This window comes from Tachypleus tridentatus, chromosome 6 (assembly GCF_004210375.1).
Source record: "Tachypleus tridentatus isolate NWPU-2018 chromosome 6, ASM421037v1, whole genome shotgun sequence".
Lineage (NCBI taxonomy): Eukaryota > Metazoa > Arthropoda > Merostomata > Xiphosura > Limulidae > Tachypleus > Tachypleus tridentatus.
This window is the reverse complement of record NC_134830.1, coordinates 64,899,689-64,914,203: the sequence shown is the minus strand read 5'-3', so window position 1 is coordinate 64,914,203 and position 14,515 is coordinate 64,899,689. Positions and strand designations below refer to the sequence as shown.

General features: G+C 34.4%; 1 protein-coding gene across 2 annotated transcripts in view; it reads right to left on the bottom strand.

Moving 5' to 3' along the window:
- The window catches only part of LOC143252705 (uncharacterized), an 82,627-nt gene extending 74,747 nt beyond the window's left edge, over positions 1-7,880 (bottom strand). The window contains exon 1 of one of the 2 annotated variants that reach the window (XM_076505263.1): positions 7,739-7,880. The gene's annotated coding sequence lies outside the window, so the exon portion shown is untranslated. Of the gene's footprint in view, positions 1-3,505; positions 3,691-7,738 lie in introns of those variants that run through there. The other variant, XM_076505262.1, reaches the window with a different exon arrangement.
- Between the last annotated feature and the right edge of the window lie 6,635 nt (positions 7,881-14,515).

Below are 14,515 nucleotides of genomic sequence, written 5' to 3'. Positions count from 1 at the left end.
AAATCAAAATAGAAGAGAAAGACGTTTGAGGGTTTTGAACAATTGTGTCTGAAGTGTTAATACTAAACAAAAAGTGGACAATCACGAGCTCCTGAGGATGTAAAATGTTCAAAAAATGGTTAATGTTCTCAAAATTAAGATCATGCGAAAACAAATATTTTTCGAAGGTGAACCAGTGTAATTCATGAAGTAAGCAAGAACAAAGAAAAAAAGCATATATTTAGAGCTCTGCGATAGTGTTGTATGTCAGTATGTTTCCAATAAATTATGTCATTGAGGATTAAGCCTGTTATAAGTTTTAATCAGGACTAACAACATCCTACACTTTATTTCTAACGTGATTTTTCTCTAATTCTGGTCCTTACTATTCTGCGGAATTATAACAGTAGAAATTGTGTTTCGATAACCGTGGTGGGAAGAGCACAGAGAGCTCTTTGTGCAGACTTTGTGCTTAATAGCAAACAACAACTGTAATCTTGATAGGATTGTGAATAGGGTGCTCGACCGGTAACCTATGAGGCGCGAATTCGAATTCAATCACCAAACATACTCGCCCTTTCTTCCGTGGGATCGATGTTATCTAATGGTCAATCACACTTTTAGTTGGAAAAAAGCAGCCCAAGAGTTGGCGGTGAGTAATGTTTATTAGTTGCCTTCCCTATTGTCTTACACTGCGAAATTAGGAACGGCTCGTGAAGATACTCCTTGAATAGCTGTGTGTAAGATTCAAAATACAAACCAGTTGTAGTTTTGAAAATCTGGAATTTCTTAACCGTGAAGTGGGGGGACAAAAAAGTGACTCAATTACCAGTACTCTGAAAACAAACATGTGATAAAAAGAATTATAATGAAGCGTATACGTTTTTGTTGACTTCTCTTAGGCCTACTTAATAGAATGTTATTTCTTTGTTTCGTCTTTAGAATTAATAATAGGAATAGGATTTCGCAACGTAAAATTGCAAAATTTTTGTGCTGAATCTTTTGGAAAAAAATAAGAATGGATACCTGATCTACAGTGAATTTCACTTACTGAGTGCGAGATAAATCTACTTAACAATTATCAGTATGGAAAGGATTAAGGGATTTTTACAGCTTTAGTCTAAGGTGATTATGGAAACAGTTGAATTAAAAAAGGATGCTTGGATGGCGAGACATTCTACTCATCGCATAATAGTATTTCTTGTGCTAAAATACGAAAACAGTTCAGTGCTTGTTTACAACGATACATGAAATTTCTACGCAATTCAAACTGTTCCCAGGTTAAGAATGACGTCACACATGATGACAAAGTTCAAATAGAAACTGATTAAGTGTATGTACACTTACTTTCTATCTATTTATCAAGGCCCCGGGTCGATAAACCACTGGACTCGTAATCTGAGGGTCGCGGGTTCGAATACCCGTCGCACCAAACATGCTCGCTCTTTCAACCGATTTAAAGATTAATCACATTATTTATAGGGAAAAGAATAGCTCAAGAGCTGGCGGTGGGAGATGATGACTAGCTGTCTTCTCTCTAGTCTTACGCTGCTGAGCTAGATACAGTTAGCGCAGAAAGCTCTCTTGTAGCTTTGCGCGAAATTCAAAAACAAACATTAAAGCAATTTCTTATAAATATTACGACAGATATTATGGAAACCATTTGTTCTGATATATATGTATTAGTGCATGAAATTCTTTTAATCGTAAACTTATAACTTGTCTGACTTACCCATATAAATATTAAGTAAAATTTAAAAGTTAGAATGCAGCTGTTAATAGGTTTCTTTCTTTGTTTTTAAACATAAAGCAACACTTTGAGGTACTGCGAATATTTTAACCCGATTTAAAGTGTTAAAGAACCAAGCTTTAGTGCTGAGCCCCTGGGGAGCTTTTTATTGGTTACTTTTTATTTATATTTTATATTAAAAGTTTATGTTAGCTCAGTATTTTTTCATGGGACGACCCCCCTAATAAATATTGTTGCGTATTATAATTTGTCTCGGACGAGTCTTCGATTTTTTATGCTACGTATATTACGATATTATATAGCCGGAAATTTAGATATTAATTAAATTTTGGTATGTATTAAATCTACAATATTTGCCAATAAGATCGATACACACAATTTTTTTTCTTAACAAAAATATATATTTAATGTGCAAAAGAAAAAAAATTATGCTTACGGTTATTACAAATAATTATTCATACACAACAATTTTACAAACTTACAAATAATATTTAATCATCTATCAGGTCTAGAACTGAATATTTTTTCAACGGTCCAGTCCCACTAGGCGCAAATTATAATTATGTTGATTCACAAATACAAATCCCCCGCTGTTATAGCGGTAAGTCTATGTATTTACAACGCTAAAATCAGAGGTTTAATTCCCCTTGGTGGACTCAGCAGTTAGCCCCATGTGGCTTTTCTGTAACAAAAACACACACTGATACACTTCACTTGACGGGAATGTGAACTGACTCTATTCTTGTTTGGCCTAACGCGGTTTACAAGCTTACTTTACACACAAGAATATAGATATTTAATGTCCTCCTAAAAACTAAAGTCCGAAGTCAATTCTCTGAATTTTTGCGAAATCTATAAACGTTCCTGGTCAAATATTTGTAATTTTTCAGATAAGTAAGCGTTTATCACAATTATGGTTTCCCAACGTTACGGCATACTGACTGTCACGAACCAATAAAATTTTGCTTTTCAGTGCATCGTTTTATATACTTTAAGGCGAGGTTTAAGAAAGCTCAGTTGGCAACAATACTGAAGATCGCTGGTATTTTACATATATTGTGCATTGTTTATTCTCACCCTCGAGAATATTTTACAAATTTAGAGAACAGATAGGACTTGTGCAACACACATTTAACGATATACATAACATGCATAAAAATGAAGCAAACATCGACATTTAAATATATATACATTACTAAATCCGTTACAATGTCTAACAAAAAATACGTCCTAAAGTATCAGAATCCTTTCCACTTTCATAGTGGAGCAAAGTGTACTTTAGGGTTAGTGAGCTCAGACTCTGAATCCGAGGAGCCATGGTTCGTGACTCACTACAACAAAAACATGCTTCTCACTTTGAGTCGTTTAAGTGTGGCGGTCAATTCCAACCACATTATAACACAAAGATAACCGAAGTGTTAGCGACGGTTAGTGTTGAATAACTGTATTTCGAATATAATTTTGCACAAAAATTCTGAATGACCAAACAAAATCGTGGATTCCAAGAGAAGTGGGCTCGACTCTTAGTCCGAGGGTCGCGGGTTCTAATCCCCGTCGCACCAAACATGCTTACCCTTTTTGCCTTGGGGGCTTTATAAGTGACGGTCAATCCCATTATTCGTTGGTAAAAGAGTAGCTCAACAGTTGACGGTGGGTGGTAATGTCTATCTGCCTTCCTTTTAGTCTTACAATGCTAAATTAGGGACGGCTAGAACGTATAGCTCTTGTGTAGCTTTGCGCGAAATTTAAACCAAACCAAATCTTTGCTTTACATACCTTGCAGACGGCGATTGCAAAGAATAAGGCTTTATATACCACAAACAAGGAAATATTAGTTCTGATAATAGCAGCTTGCTCTTGTCAAAATCTTATATTTCTTACGTTAAAACAAGAAAAAACTATTCATGATCAATCATTTTCTATGGATTATATTTTTCCTAAGTATCAGAATTAAGCGTACTATTATTTGTTTGCTGCTAAGCGCAAAACTACAGTGAGTGGTTTATACACCAAATAATCTGGTTATCATGATTGTGATTAAAAAGGCACTTTATCAATTATAAGTAACAGCAAGCAATGCCAAAGTATGACGCACTGGAAAACATCCACGTACAAGATAATGAGTTTTATTTGTTATTGATATTATTTAATCACCACATTCCATTCTCTATATAATTTTCAGCTAGATTAAAATAAGTATCGTACGATGTCACAAAGATGATTTCTGATATTTTTGGAATTGACGTTTATCCTGATATCAGTTCTTGTTTTCTTGGATTGTTTTTGTTTGTTTCATTGTTATTTTTTGACATTTCAAATAAAACGTTCCAAACATATATAAAAAGGCTGATGACAAGTTATTCTTGCAACATCTTGAAACAGCAAAGAATAAGAATGGCTAGAAATTTAAAAATCCTCTATGTAATACTGTGACGTCTATTTCATTCTATTTTGCTTTTTTTAGATCTTCACGAAAAGACTAAAAGACTCGAAAAACAGCTAAATTAGTATCAGTTGCGTTGTATGTTAATCTTTACATTGTACGCCCGGCATGGCCAGGTGGTTACAGCACACGACTCGTAATCTAAGAGTCGGGGGCTCGAATCCCCGTCACACCAAACATACTCGCCTTTTCAGTCGTGAGGTCGTTAAAATGTGACGGTCAATACCACTATTCGTTCGAAAAAGAGTAGTCTAAGAGTTGGCTGCCTTCCCTCTAGTCTTACACTGCTAAACTAGAGACGGCTAGAGCAGATAGCCCCTCGTGTCGCTTTGCGCGAAATTCAAAACAAATAAAATCAAATTCTTACATTGATGCCTCTTTATATTGGATTTTAGTTCATTTAAACGGAACAAGCTGTTGTACTGAATTTGCTAAATTAAAAATAATTGGAATAAGAAACAAATTACAAAACTTTGTTTGTGGTGTTATCAACTTGCCTTGAGTAAAGGTTAATATTTCGATGAGAAACAATTTTGCATCTTTAAATGTAGGTTTTCCAAGTTATACTCTGGAATTATTTTCTCTAAGCATTGTTTCTACACCAAAGTTAAGTGTATATTTTATTTCAACATTATTATATCATTTTGAAATAAGGATGCAGTAATTTAGTCTGCTGTTGAGTAAGTTCTAGCTCAAAAAGTTTGAAAGCAAGTTAAACTAAAACATTAAGGCAGATAACAAAATTTTGGAGTCGAAAAAAAGATACCAAAAATAGAAGTGTCCAAGATCATTATTTCAAAGAAGAAGGGAGACAAAAAAGATATAAAAAATTACTGTGCCATAAGTCTATTATCCCATTTTTATGAATTATTCACAACGGTACTATAAAAAATATTTAAAAACATTTTGGACAAACACCAACCACGAGAACAAATAGGATGTGGAAAATATTTCGCAACAACATCTCATCTGGATGTTACTAACTAAATAATAGAAAATCAGAGGAATACAACTTACATTTATGTTTGGGAGTTATATATTATAAAAAGGCATTTGAATCTGTAGAATACAACGCAATATTAACTTCTTTAGCTAAAACAGGAGCCAATCTAACGTACGTCGAAATATTATGATATACACATATATATACACACACACAACAGCAAAAATGCATCTTGACAAAAGGGTAATATCAATGATAAAGATAAAAACAGGGGTGAGATAGGAGGATTATGTATCTATGAAACTGTTTACAGCAATTTTTCAAGAAGTATTCAGACAAATTGAACTACAGAATGAAGGTATAAAAAATAGATGGTGAGACACTAACATATCTCAGGTTTACAGATGATGTAGCTCTCTCTACAAATTCAACAAGAAAGGTAGAAGCCCTATTAAAAAGTGTTAATGCCAGTATCAGAAAAGCAGGATTAAAAATGCATAAGGGAAAATTAAACATATGATCAACTGTCGTGGCTCCGATACTATCAAAATCTAAAAGTGAAGAAATATGGAAATTGTCACAGTACAAATATTTAAGACAAACCCTCTAATGAAAAACACAACAAGGGAAAAATCCATGACAAGAATAAAGGCAACAATTGTAACGTTTTGGAATGCGTATATATATATTTTAGAGGATCACTATAGTCCCATTATGTTTAACAAAAATATCATGGATCAGTGTGTACGACCAATCTTAACATATGGCTGCCAAACATGGGCACTAACAAAAGAGATAAGGAGAAAGATAGAAACAATGCAGGTGGCTGTGGATAGAAAAATACTTCATATAACACTACAAGACAAATTGATGAATGATAGAATAATAAAAACAAGTGTGATGGATGCATTAAGCTTTATTCTAAGAACTAAATTGAAATGGGCTGGGTATGTAGCAAGTTATTCCGACAACAGGTAGTATTAAGAACAATGAAATAAGAACGTAGGAGAGGAAAAAGATATGAGTGTAGGCAAAAGAGAAGATAGTAGGATAATATAGTTGTAAAAGTAGAGGTTAGAGAGAGATGGTATGCTAAGAATGAAAAATACTGAACTGATCTGTCGGGGAGCTAGACCCAACGAGTGATGACTACAGCTTAAACAGAAAGATTTCTTTGATGAAAATGATTCTTTAATACACAATATATTAACAGTTCCTGTTGTAAGTACCAATAGAAACATGTTAGGTACGTAAGTGACTTGACTGCATTTATTGATGACAGCAAAATGCAAACACATTATTTCACATCCATGACATCCAGCTTGATGGTAACTTCGTTTTCTCATTACAAAGACAGTGTCAACTAAAGTTTTGTCAATGTTGCTTTAACATTAATCTTATAAATACTATTCATCATCATTAATTACTGGTTTGAAGTATCTTTCTGGGATACTCAGTGAAATTTCAGAATGATTATATTGTACTGGAACAGTTTCATTAATCAGCTAAATTTTTTTAGTCTTTGCAATAAAAAAAGATTTAGGAACATTAACTTAAATGAGAAGGGTATCATTCAAACCGAGATACCTTCAAGAAGGTTAGGTAAAGAACGTGTGTTTTTCATTTAACTGTAAACGGCATATTTATAATAGTCTAAAACAATTTTGTAAATCTCTATTAAATGGATAATCTGAAAATGATTAGCACTTTGCCAATTGCAGTTGGATTCAACTCACTGAATACACTCAATTGTTATGCGTGTGTTATCACCACAAGCTAGTTTAATTTAGCAATCTGAATGGATTATGAAGCATTATACGATTATTTTCAATCATCTGTTTTGTATAAGAAGCCCTTCTTGAAATATGAAATTTGGTATAGCTTTTGTGTAATTTGGCTAGGACGCCTTAGAAACCCTAGAAGAAAAACGTTCTAAGTGATTCCCGTCCTGCCCAACTTTTGTAACTCCAAGTCTGATGACAAAAAACAACGTCTTTTTACGTTATTCTGTTAAAAACGGATACAACTATAGATCAGCCTGTGATCTTTTTGCGGGAAAATCCAATAGATCATCCAGTCTTCTCGGATATTACGGGGAAAATCATGTAACTTATACACTGCACAGCTCTGTATAAAGTACCTTCCAATCCGGTTTATGTTCGTTGCCACAGAAACAAATCATAACGAATCTTTCGCTTGGCAACGTTGTTGTATTATTTGTTCCAAACGAATATGACAAGAATAAACTTCAGTTTTCTATGATGAAACGTGCACTTATGTAAAGATGTTTGAAATATCACGAGAACTTCTCCCCCTCCCACCTCTCTCCCGTAGCTGCGCACCATCGCGTAAGTGTAGTATGCATAATTGACTAAATTTGAAGTCTTACATCTTGAGACTTTGAGTTTAGTTAGGGAGGACAACTAAAGTCCACAAATCTTCGATTAGTGCTCATTTCAAATGAAAATTTCATTCGTAATAAACTTAATAAGAAAGATTAGAATAAACCTTTACACATTAATCACGAAAGCTTATTGGTGTACTAACAACATTGGTTTGCCAATTGTTTTAAACTGTTGTTGTTTTTTGACATCATTAATCATATTTATCAACCAAAACTCACCTGAGAAAAAGAGGTTCTTTCTCTACCCAGAGTGCAAGTTCATGGAGATAGAAAGCAGTACTATTAACCACAAGTTTAGTTGTTAATGTGTTTATAAAACAAGCGCTTGTAAATGCTCCAAATGTTTACTTCTTGTTATTTATTACTTAAGTTAAAGTAGTATCTGAGAGTACTATCAGCTGTTATATATAACGTTATATATATAAGGTCAACGTATCTAAATATTCCGTATGGATGGGAGGTGTGATTTCGGCGTCAAATAACCTTATTTAGTAAACAATTTACTTGATAGAAGAAGAGGTCAAGTACACCCGACAGAACGAAGGAGAGAGAGTTTACTTCATACACAAATATTTTTAAATATAAGTATCGAAAGTGGTTTTTTCAACACCAATCAAACGTGCATTAGTGGAAGAAAAAGTGTCAAAACATCTTAGGATTAAAATGTTCTGTTTTTTTACGTTCTTGGGTAATAGGAGAAGGACTCGGATGTAGGATAATTGGTGACGTAGCTGGATGGGTTTCGAAACTTCGTGAAACAACAAATATTTAGCAATTTCATTTTGGATAAGCCCTAGGAAAATGAATGTATTCAAAATGGTTAGAGTTCACGTATATTTCATCATATCTTGGGTACCTTAACAGATTAATAGATTCGTACATTCAATCACATCTAGTTAGAAAGCCACGTGTTAGATAATCTTGACTCTACGTCATTGCTATTAATTGAAACAACTGAAACAAGCAAGGCTCAGACTCTCGATGGCTCGGCAGTATCTCTGAGGACTTGCATGTTTATAAGATATGCTTCCATTATCTGGTGTATAAACCACTCACTGTGTAGTTTTGCGCTTAGCAGCAAACAGATAATAGTACGCTTAATTCTGATACTTAGGAATAATATAATCCATAGAAAATGATTGATTATGATTACTTTTTCTTGTTTTAAATTTAGAAATATAACATTTTGACAAGAGCAAGCTGCTAAAATCAGAACTAATATTTCTTTGCTTGTGGTATATAATGCCTTATTATTTGTAACCTCCGTCTGCAAGATATGTAAAGCAATGGTTTGGTTTGCTTTGAATTTCGCGCAAAGCTATACAATGGCTATCTCTGCTAGTCGTCCCTACTTTAGTAGTGTATAAAACACGAAGGAAGGCAGCTAGTCATCACCACCCACAGCTAACTATTGGGCTACTCTTCTACCAACGAATAGTGGAATTCACCATCACATTATAACGCCTCCGCGGATGAAAGGGCGTACATGTTTGATGTGAAGGGGACTCAAACTTGCGACCCTCAGATTGCGAGTCGAATGCTCTAGCCACTTGGCCATTGCGGGCCTGTAACGAAAAAAAAGTCTTTAATACCGTTTATAATTTATCGGTTTTATTATATTTCATGATTGCTTTAAAAGCTGATTGTTCAGTTATTTTCCAACTTCAATATGCCACTGTTTGTTTTATTTTTTTGTGTACGGTTTGTACATCGAGGTACTTGATATGTTCACCAAGGGGAATCAAACAGCTGATTTTAGTGTTGTAAATCCGTAGACTTACCGCTGTCCAAGCGGAGAACGATAAAATATGTTGAAAATGTTTATGTTTAATCATATAAATGTTTCTTAGTCTGAAAAGGTTTATTGTTTAAATATTTTAAATGAAATATGCTCAATAAATTATAGCTTCAAAAGATCCGGTAAATACATATATATACACTAAAATTAAGTTCTGAAATTTCCCTCATGGAGATAAAAAATTCTCCCATTAAAGGTAATGGAAGTAGGATTCATTATTTTAAGTATAAAACGCACATCTATGAAATATCCAAAAGTTAATAAAGCTGTTTATGAATAATTGACTTCTGCCAAGAGGTAGTGCAAACAAACAAACGAAAATCTTGAAAGACTTAATAATGGACAAAATTTAACCCTAAAAGTAAAAATAATAAAATAAAGGAATAAGAGCATAATCTGAAAACGCCTGAAAATGTCTTTTTTCTGTTAATAAAGGCGTGTTATGTTTACAAACATACACACCTTGATACCTTTTGGTGTTTGTGAAAAATCAAAAAGGAGAAATTGTTGCAATAGCTCAGTTTCATATCATCAGATAGCAATACAACCTAATCCTTAAAATTACTCAATATGCATTGGATTTAAAAAAAAAAAGGCTCAAAGCTCGAGCGCTTTCGAATAGTTGACAGTTATACTATAGAATAATAATATGCATGTAAGTGTACTGATAAGGTAATTAGATTAACAGGATATCTGTTGTTAAAGAGTATTTTGCGGCATTCCAGTATCAGTGTTATAATTAGACTTTTAAGTCCACTCACAATCAAATCAAACGAAACAGCTCAGACAATAGAATAAATAACTGAATTTCTTAAAGTTTACAATTGCAGTTGGAGCTTTCTTGGTGTGTGTGTGTGTTTTTCTTATAGCAAAGCCACATAGGGCTATCTGCTCAGCCCACCGAGGGGAATCGAACCCCTGATTTTAGCGTTGTAAATCCGGAGACATACCGCTGTAGCTTTCTTGGTGCTTGTTCAATACATTCTTCTGCACTCAGAAAGGAACCGAGCGTGGCCCACTAAGTACCGAGGGCTGTGTCTCGATATTTGTACTGCTAAACACGCTTCACACTTACAACTTTGGGTGCATTATAAAAAAGACGATCAGTCCTGCTTTTTTAGTTAAAAGTAGCAGCTTTAGCTTGCAGATGCTGTCAACTGGTTGTCTTTCTTTCTGCAGTTCAAAATTAGAGACAGGTACGCGTGAGTCATAGAGGTCTTTGGTTTTGCTGTTTAGCTTATTGTGTGCATAAAATTGTGTGCTTAAAAGCGTAAGCATCTCTAAAACAAAATATATTCTTTTAATTTTATACTTTTGGTAAACTGTTGCCTATAAAACGTTTTATTTCATCTTGTTTTTGACTCACTTGCTAGACAAAGGATTTTTTTTTCTGAAAACAAGTATCGTTTCTTATGCAAAAATATGCCTTCTAAAAGCGTCTTGATTAAAGAAACCTAATGAAATAAATATCTGGCTAATATCCTCCTTGATGGATCATGGATTAGTTTACGGACTAACAACGCTAAAATCCAAGGTTCGATATCCTGTAGTGGACAGATAGCAGATAGGTCATTGTATAACTTTACGATGAAAACAGTATCAACACAGTTTAAATAAAAATATGTTTCTTTGACGAGGTTTCGTTACGAGTAGCAATGCCTGTGATAGTGACTGATCGTTCACCTTAACATTTCAAGTAACTTCCGAACCCTATCTACAGATCTGGGTTTGTAGTGAGTAGGAATATAAGTAGAGATCTAGCACTCAGACCTCGGAGAGAGGGTCGTTCAGTCCTCGTTTATGTCAGACATCAGAGATATCCGTCCTAATCCTTCTATTAAACAAGTCCTCCGACCGATCAGTGTTAAGTGTGCAGACTCACAGTGTTAAAATTCAGTTGTCGAAGCCCGTAGCAGACAGATCAGAACACAGATATCCCATGTACTTAAAGACGACCAATCCATATAAAATGAGCAAATCAAAATCTCTTAGTCGTCCCTTCCTTGTCAGTTTGTCCATGGAGTAACAAATCCTTCTTTGGGAATTTCTCAGGTTGTCAGCTTTCTTTAGCTGCGAACTCTGTTTTTGATTCATTGAAATAAGTTCTTCACAGTGTTTCAAAGGATCTTTTAAGAACGCTTCAAGCATCAGAGGATCTAATTTAATTTTCCTATATTTCTAGATTATTCTTTTTTTCGACATCAGTTCTTTCAAAAAGATAGGATACGTAGAAATAGACACCTTGCAAAATAAAATCGTTGGAATTCTAACGAACAGGCTTCCAGTGGTACAGTAGAAAGTCTGCGGATTTACAACTCTCGAAATCGGGTTACCATACCTGTGGTAGGCAGAGCACAGATAACCCGTTGTGTAACTTTGTGCTTAACTACAAAGGAAAATGTAATGGATAAATAGCTTTATTCATTATAATATGGTGTTAAACACTTTAAGACCATGATTTTGTAATCGCAGTGATTGGTAATTTCAAATTTATTAGCATTCCGAATAATATCAAAACGTTTGCATTTAAATTTATATATTTTTTTATTATTAACAATTTACAGTCACTTTAAATAATAAAGATAAATCGCTTTGTAGAATTTATTTTTTTCAGGATTATAACAGTTACAGATTTTATTAATTTCTTAATAGAAACCATAAAAAGGCCCGGGCTTAACACAAATTGAAAAAATAAATAAAAGTGGAAATCGTGAATAACTGTCTTCATTATTACCTTATAAAGATATGATCCAGAAACAAACCTACGTTATATTTGAATAACGTTAGTTAAGTACAACGGTTCGAATCCAAGTCGCACCAAACATGCTCGTCCTTTCAGCCGTGGGAGTGTTATAACGTGATGGTCAATCCTAGTATTCGTTGGTAAAAGAGTAGCCCAAGAGTTAGCCGCCGTGAGTGGTGTTGACTAGCTGCCTTCCCTCTTGTCTTACACTACTAAATTAGAGACGGCTAGCGTGTATGTACGAGGCCAGGACGCACATCATCTTCAATGGACTGCCGACCATCCTTAAAACGTTCATGCCACTTGAAACATGCCGTACGCTTCATAGCAACATCACCGTAAGCCGTTTTAAGCATAGCAAAAGTTTCAGTCGCAGATTTTTCAAGTTTAACACAAAATTTTACAGCAATTCGTTGCTTCTTCAGGTCATTCATTCTGAAATCCGCCAAACGAAAAAATCGCACTTCACTTAAAACCGCGTAGCTAATACACAAATGAAGATATCTGCAATCAGGAAATGGCGTCGTAATCAGCTGATTTGTGCAAACCTAGCGACACCAAGCGGATTTCCCTGGAACTAACTGGAGCCGCGCAATTCACACAGTCCGCGTATTTTTTGAACAGCCCTCGTATATGTATATTATATGCACTTTGTTTCAGTCAACGCTACACTACGGGAATTATCCTCTCTTTCCACGAGGGAACCTAGCTCTGGCCTTTAGTGTTTTATTTTTGTAAACTTACCGCTGACCCAATGGGGAAAATATTACACGATGTGATGTATTATGTGAAGCCTAATGGTTGTGATTGTTTGTAAACAAGTCGGTAAATTAAGAGCTAAATACGAATAAAATTTTAAATAGGAAACAGTGTTTGTTTTTTTACTTATTTTACAGCGAAATAAAGATGAAAATTGTACAAAACGTAATCCACAACTTATGTGAAACGCTTTCATTATTTTCTATGTAAGCATAACTTACATGTATAATAGTTACTATGGGTTATGGTTAAAAATCAGATTTCTAAAACACTCAATTAACTTCATTTAGGTTTATCAGAGCTATCTTTAGAGTGAATGGCATGGCATGGCCAGGTGGGTTAAGGCGTGCGACTCGTAATCTGAGGGTCGCGGGTTCGCATCCCTGTCGCATCAAACATGCTCGCCCTTTCAGTAGTGGAGGCGTTATAATGTTACCATCAATCCAACTATTCGTTGGTAAAAGAGTAGCCCAAGAGTTGGCGGTGGGTGGTGATGACTAGCTGCCTTCCCTCCAGTCTTACACTTCTAAATTAGAAACGGCTAGCGCAAATAGCTCTAGAATAGCTTTACGCGAAATGACAAAACAAACAAACCTAATAGTGATTTTAAACAAACTCTCTCATCCTGAAGGTTAATATGTAGTTCTCACTTTATTCTGTATGAAGCATTGTTTCCATCACAAAGTAAAACTTAATATAATTACAGAGACTTAGGAAAGGTTGGGAGAAAGACTTATAACTTTAAAATTCGGGGAACAGAAAGCCTGTTCTGTAACTCTGTGCTTAACGCCTACTAAAAGCACCGAGAAAATACGGATTTCCTCTCAGTACTCGTATCTTATGCACATAACAAATCCAACTAGTACCGTAGTGTGAATGCCAAGTAAATGTAATTTAACGTCATAAGATCCTTTAGACCGAATTATAAAATAGTACCTGGTACATGCTAGTATGGTGTTCTCAGAACACTTGTATTTATGGGTTTCGATATCTATGGTGGGCAGAGCACATATAGTCCTTTGTGCAGCTTTGTACTTAGCTACAAACAATCAAATATTTCTAAAATCACTTTTGAAATTTATATATTAAGTTCTTCATTACTTCAACGTAAATGATTGACAAAATTAAATGTTGTTCAAAGCGTGCCACATGGAAACTATGAGAACTTATAAATATCAAAACTATGTTTCGTTGTTTGTGGATATTAGATAAAAGGATAATTCAATGAAATTTTTCTGCTTGGCAACAAACAAGTCATTGAAGTGAACAAGTTTGTTTACTTCTGTTTTTAGAGTAAAACCATAATTGCCGCGGGGAATCAAACACCGAGTTTTAGCATTGTAAGATTACCGCTGTCCGGATCATAATTATCATATTACAGATTCTATACGCTCTATTTTATATTTGCAGTGGTAATGTATCAAATATAAAGAAAAAATCCACAGTTTTATTTCCTTTAAAATATTTGTAACTGATTTTTATGAAACAATGTTTATAAATGTCTATAAGTATGACCATATATATTGTAAGTCACAAACATTTTCCAAATTGTAATATTCTTGCCTACGTCACTGAAATAAGATTTTCGGGAAATACTTTTCTAACCATTTAACGTAGGAATAATATAGGAAAATAATTACTTTATATACTCATAAACTTGATGATGATGTGTGTGTGTGTTTTCTTATAGCAAAAC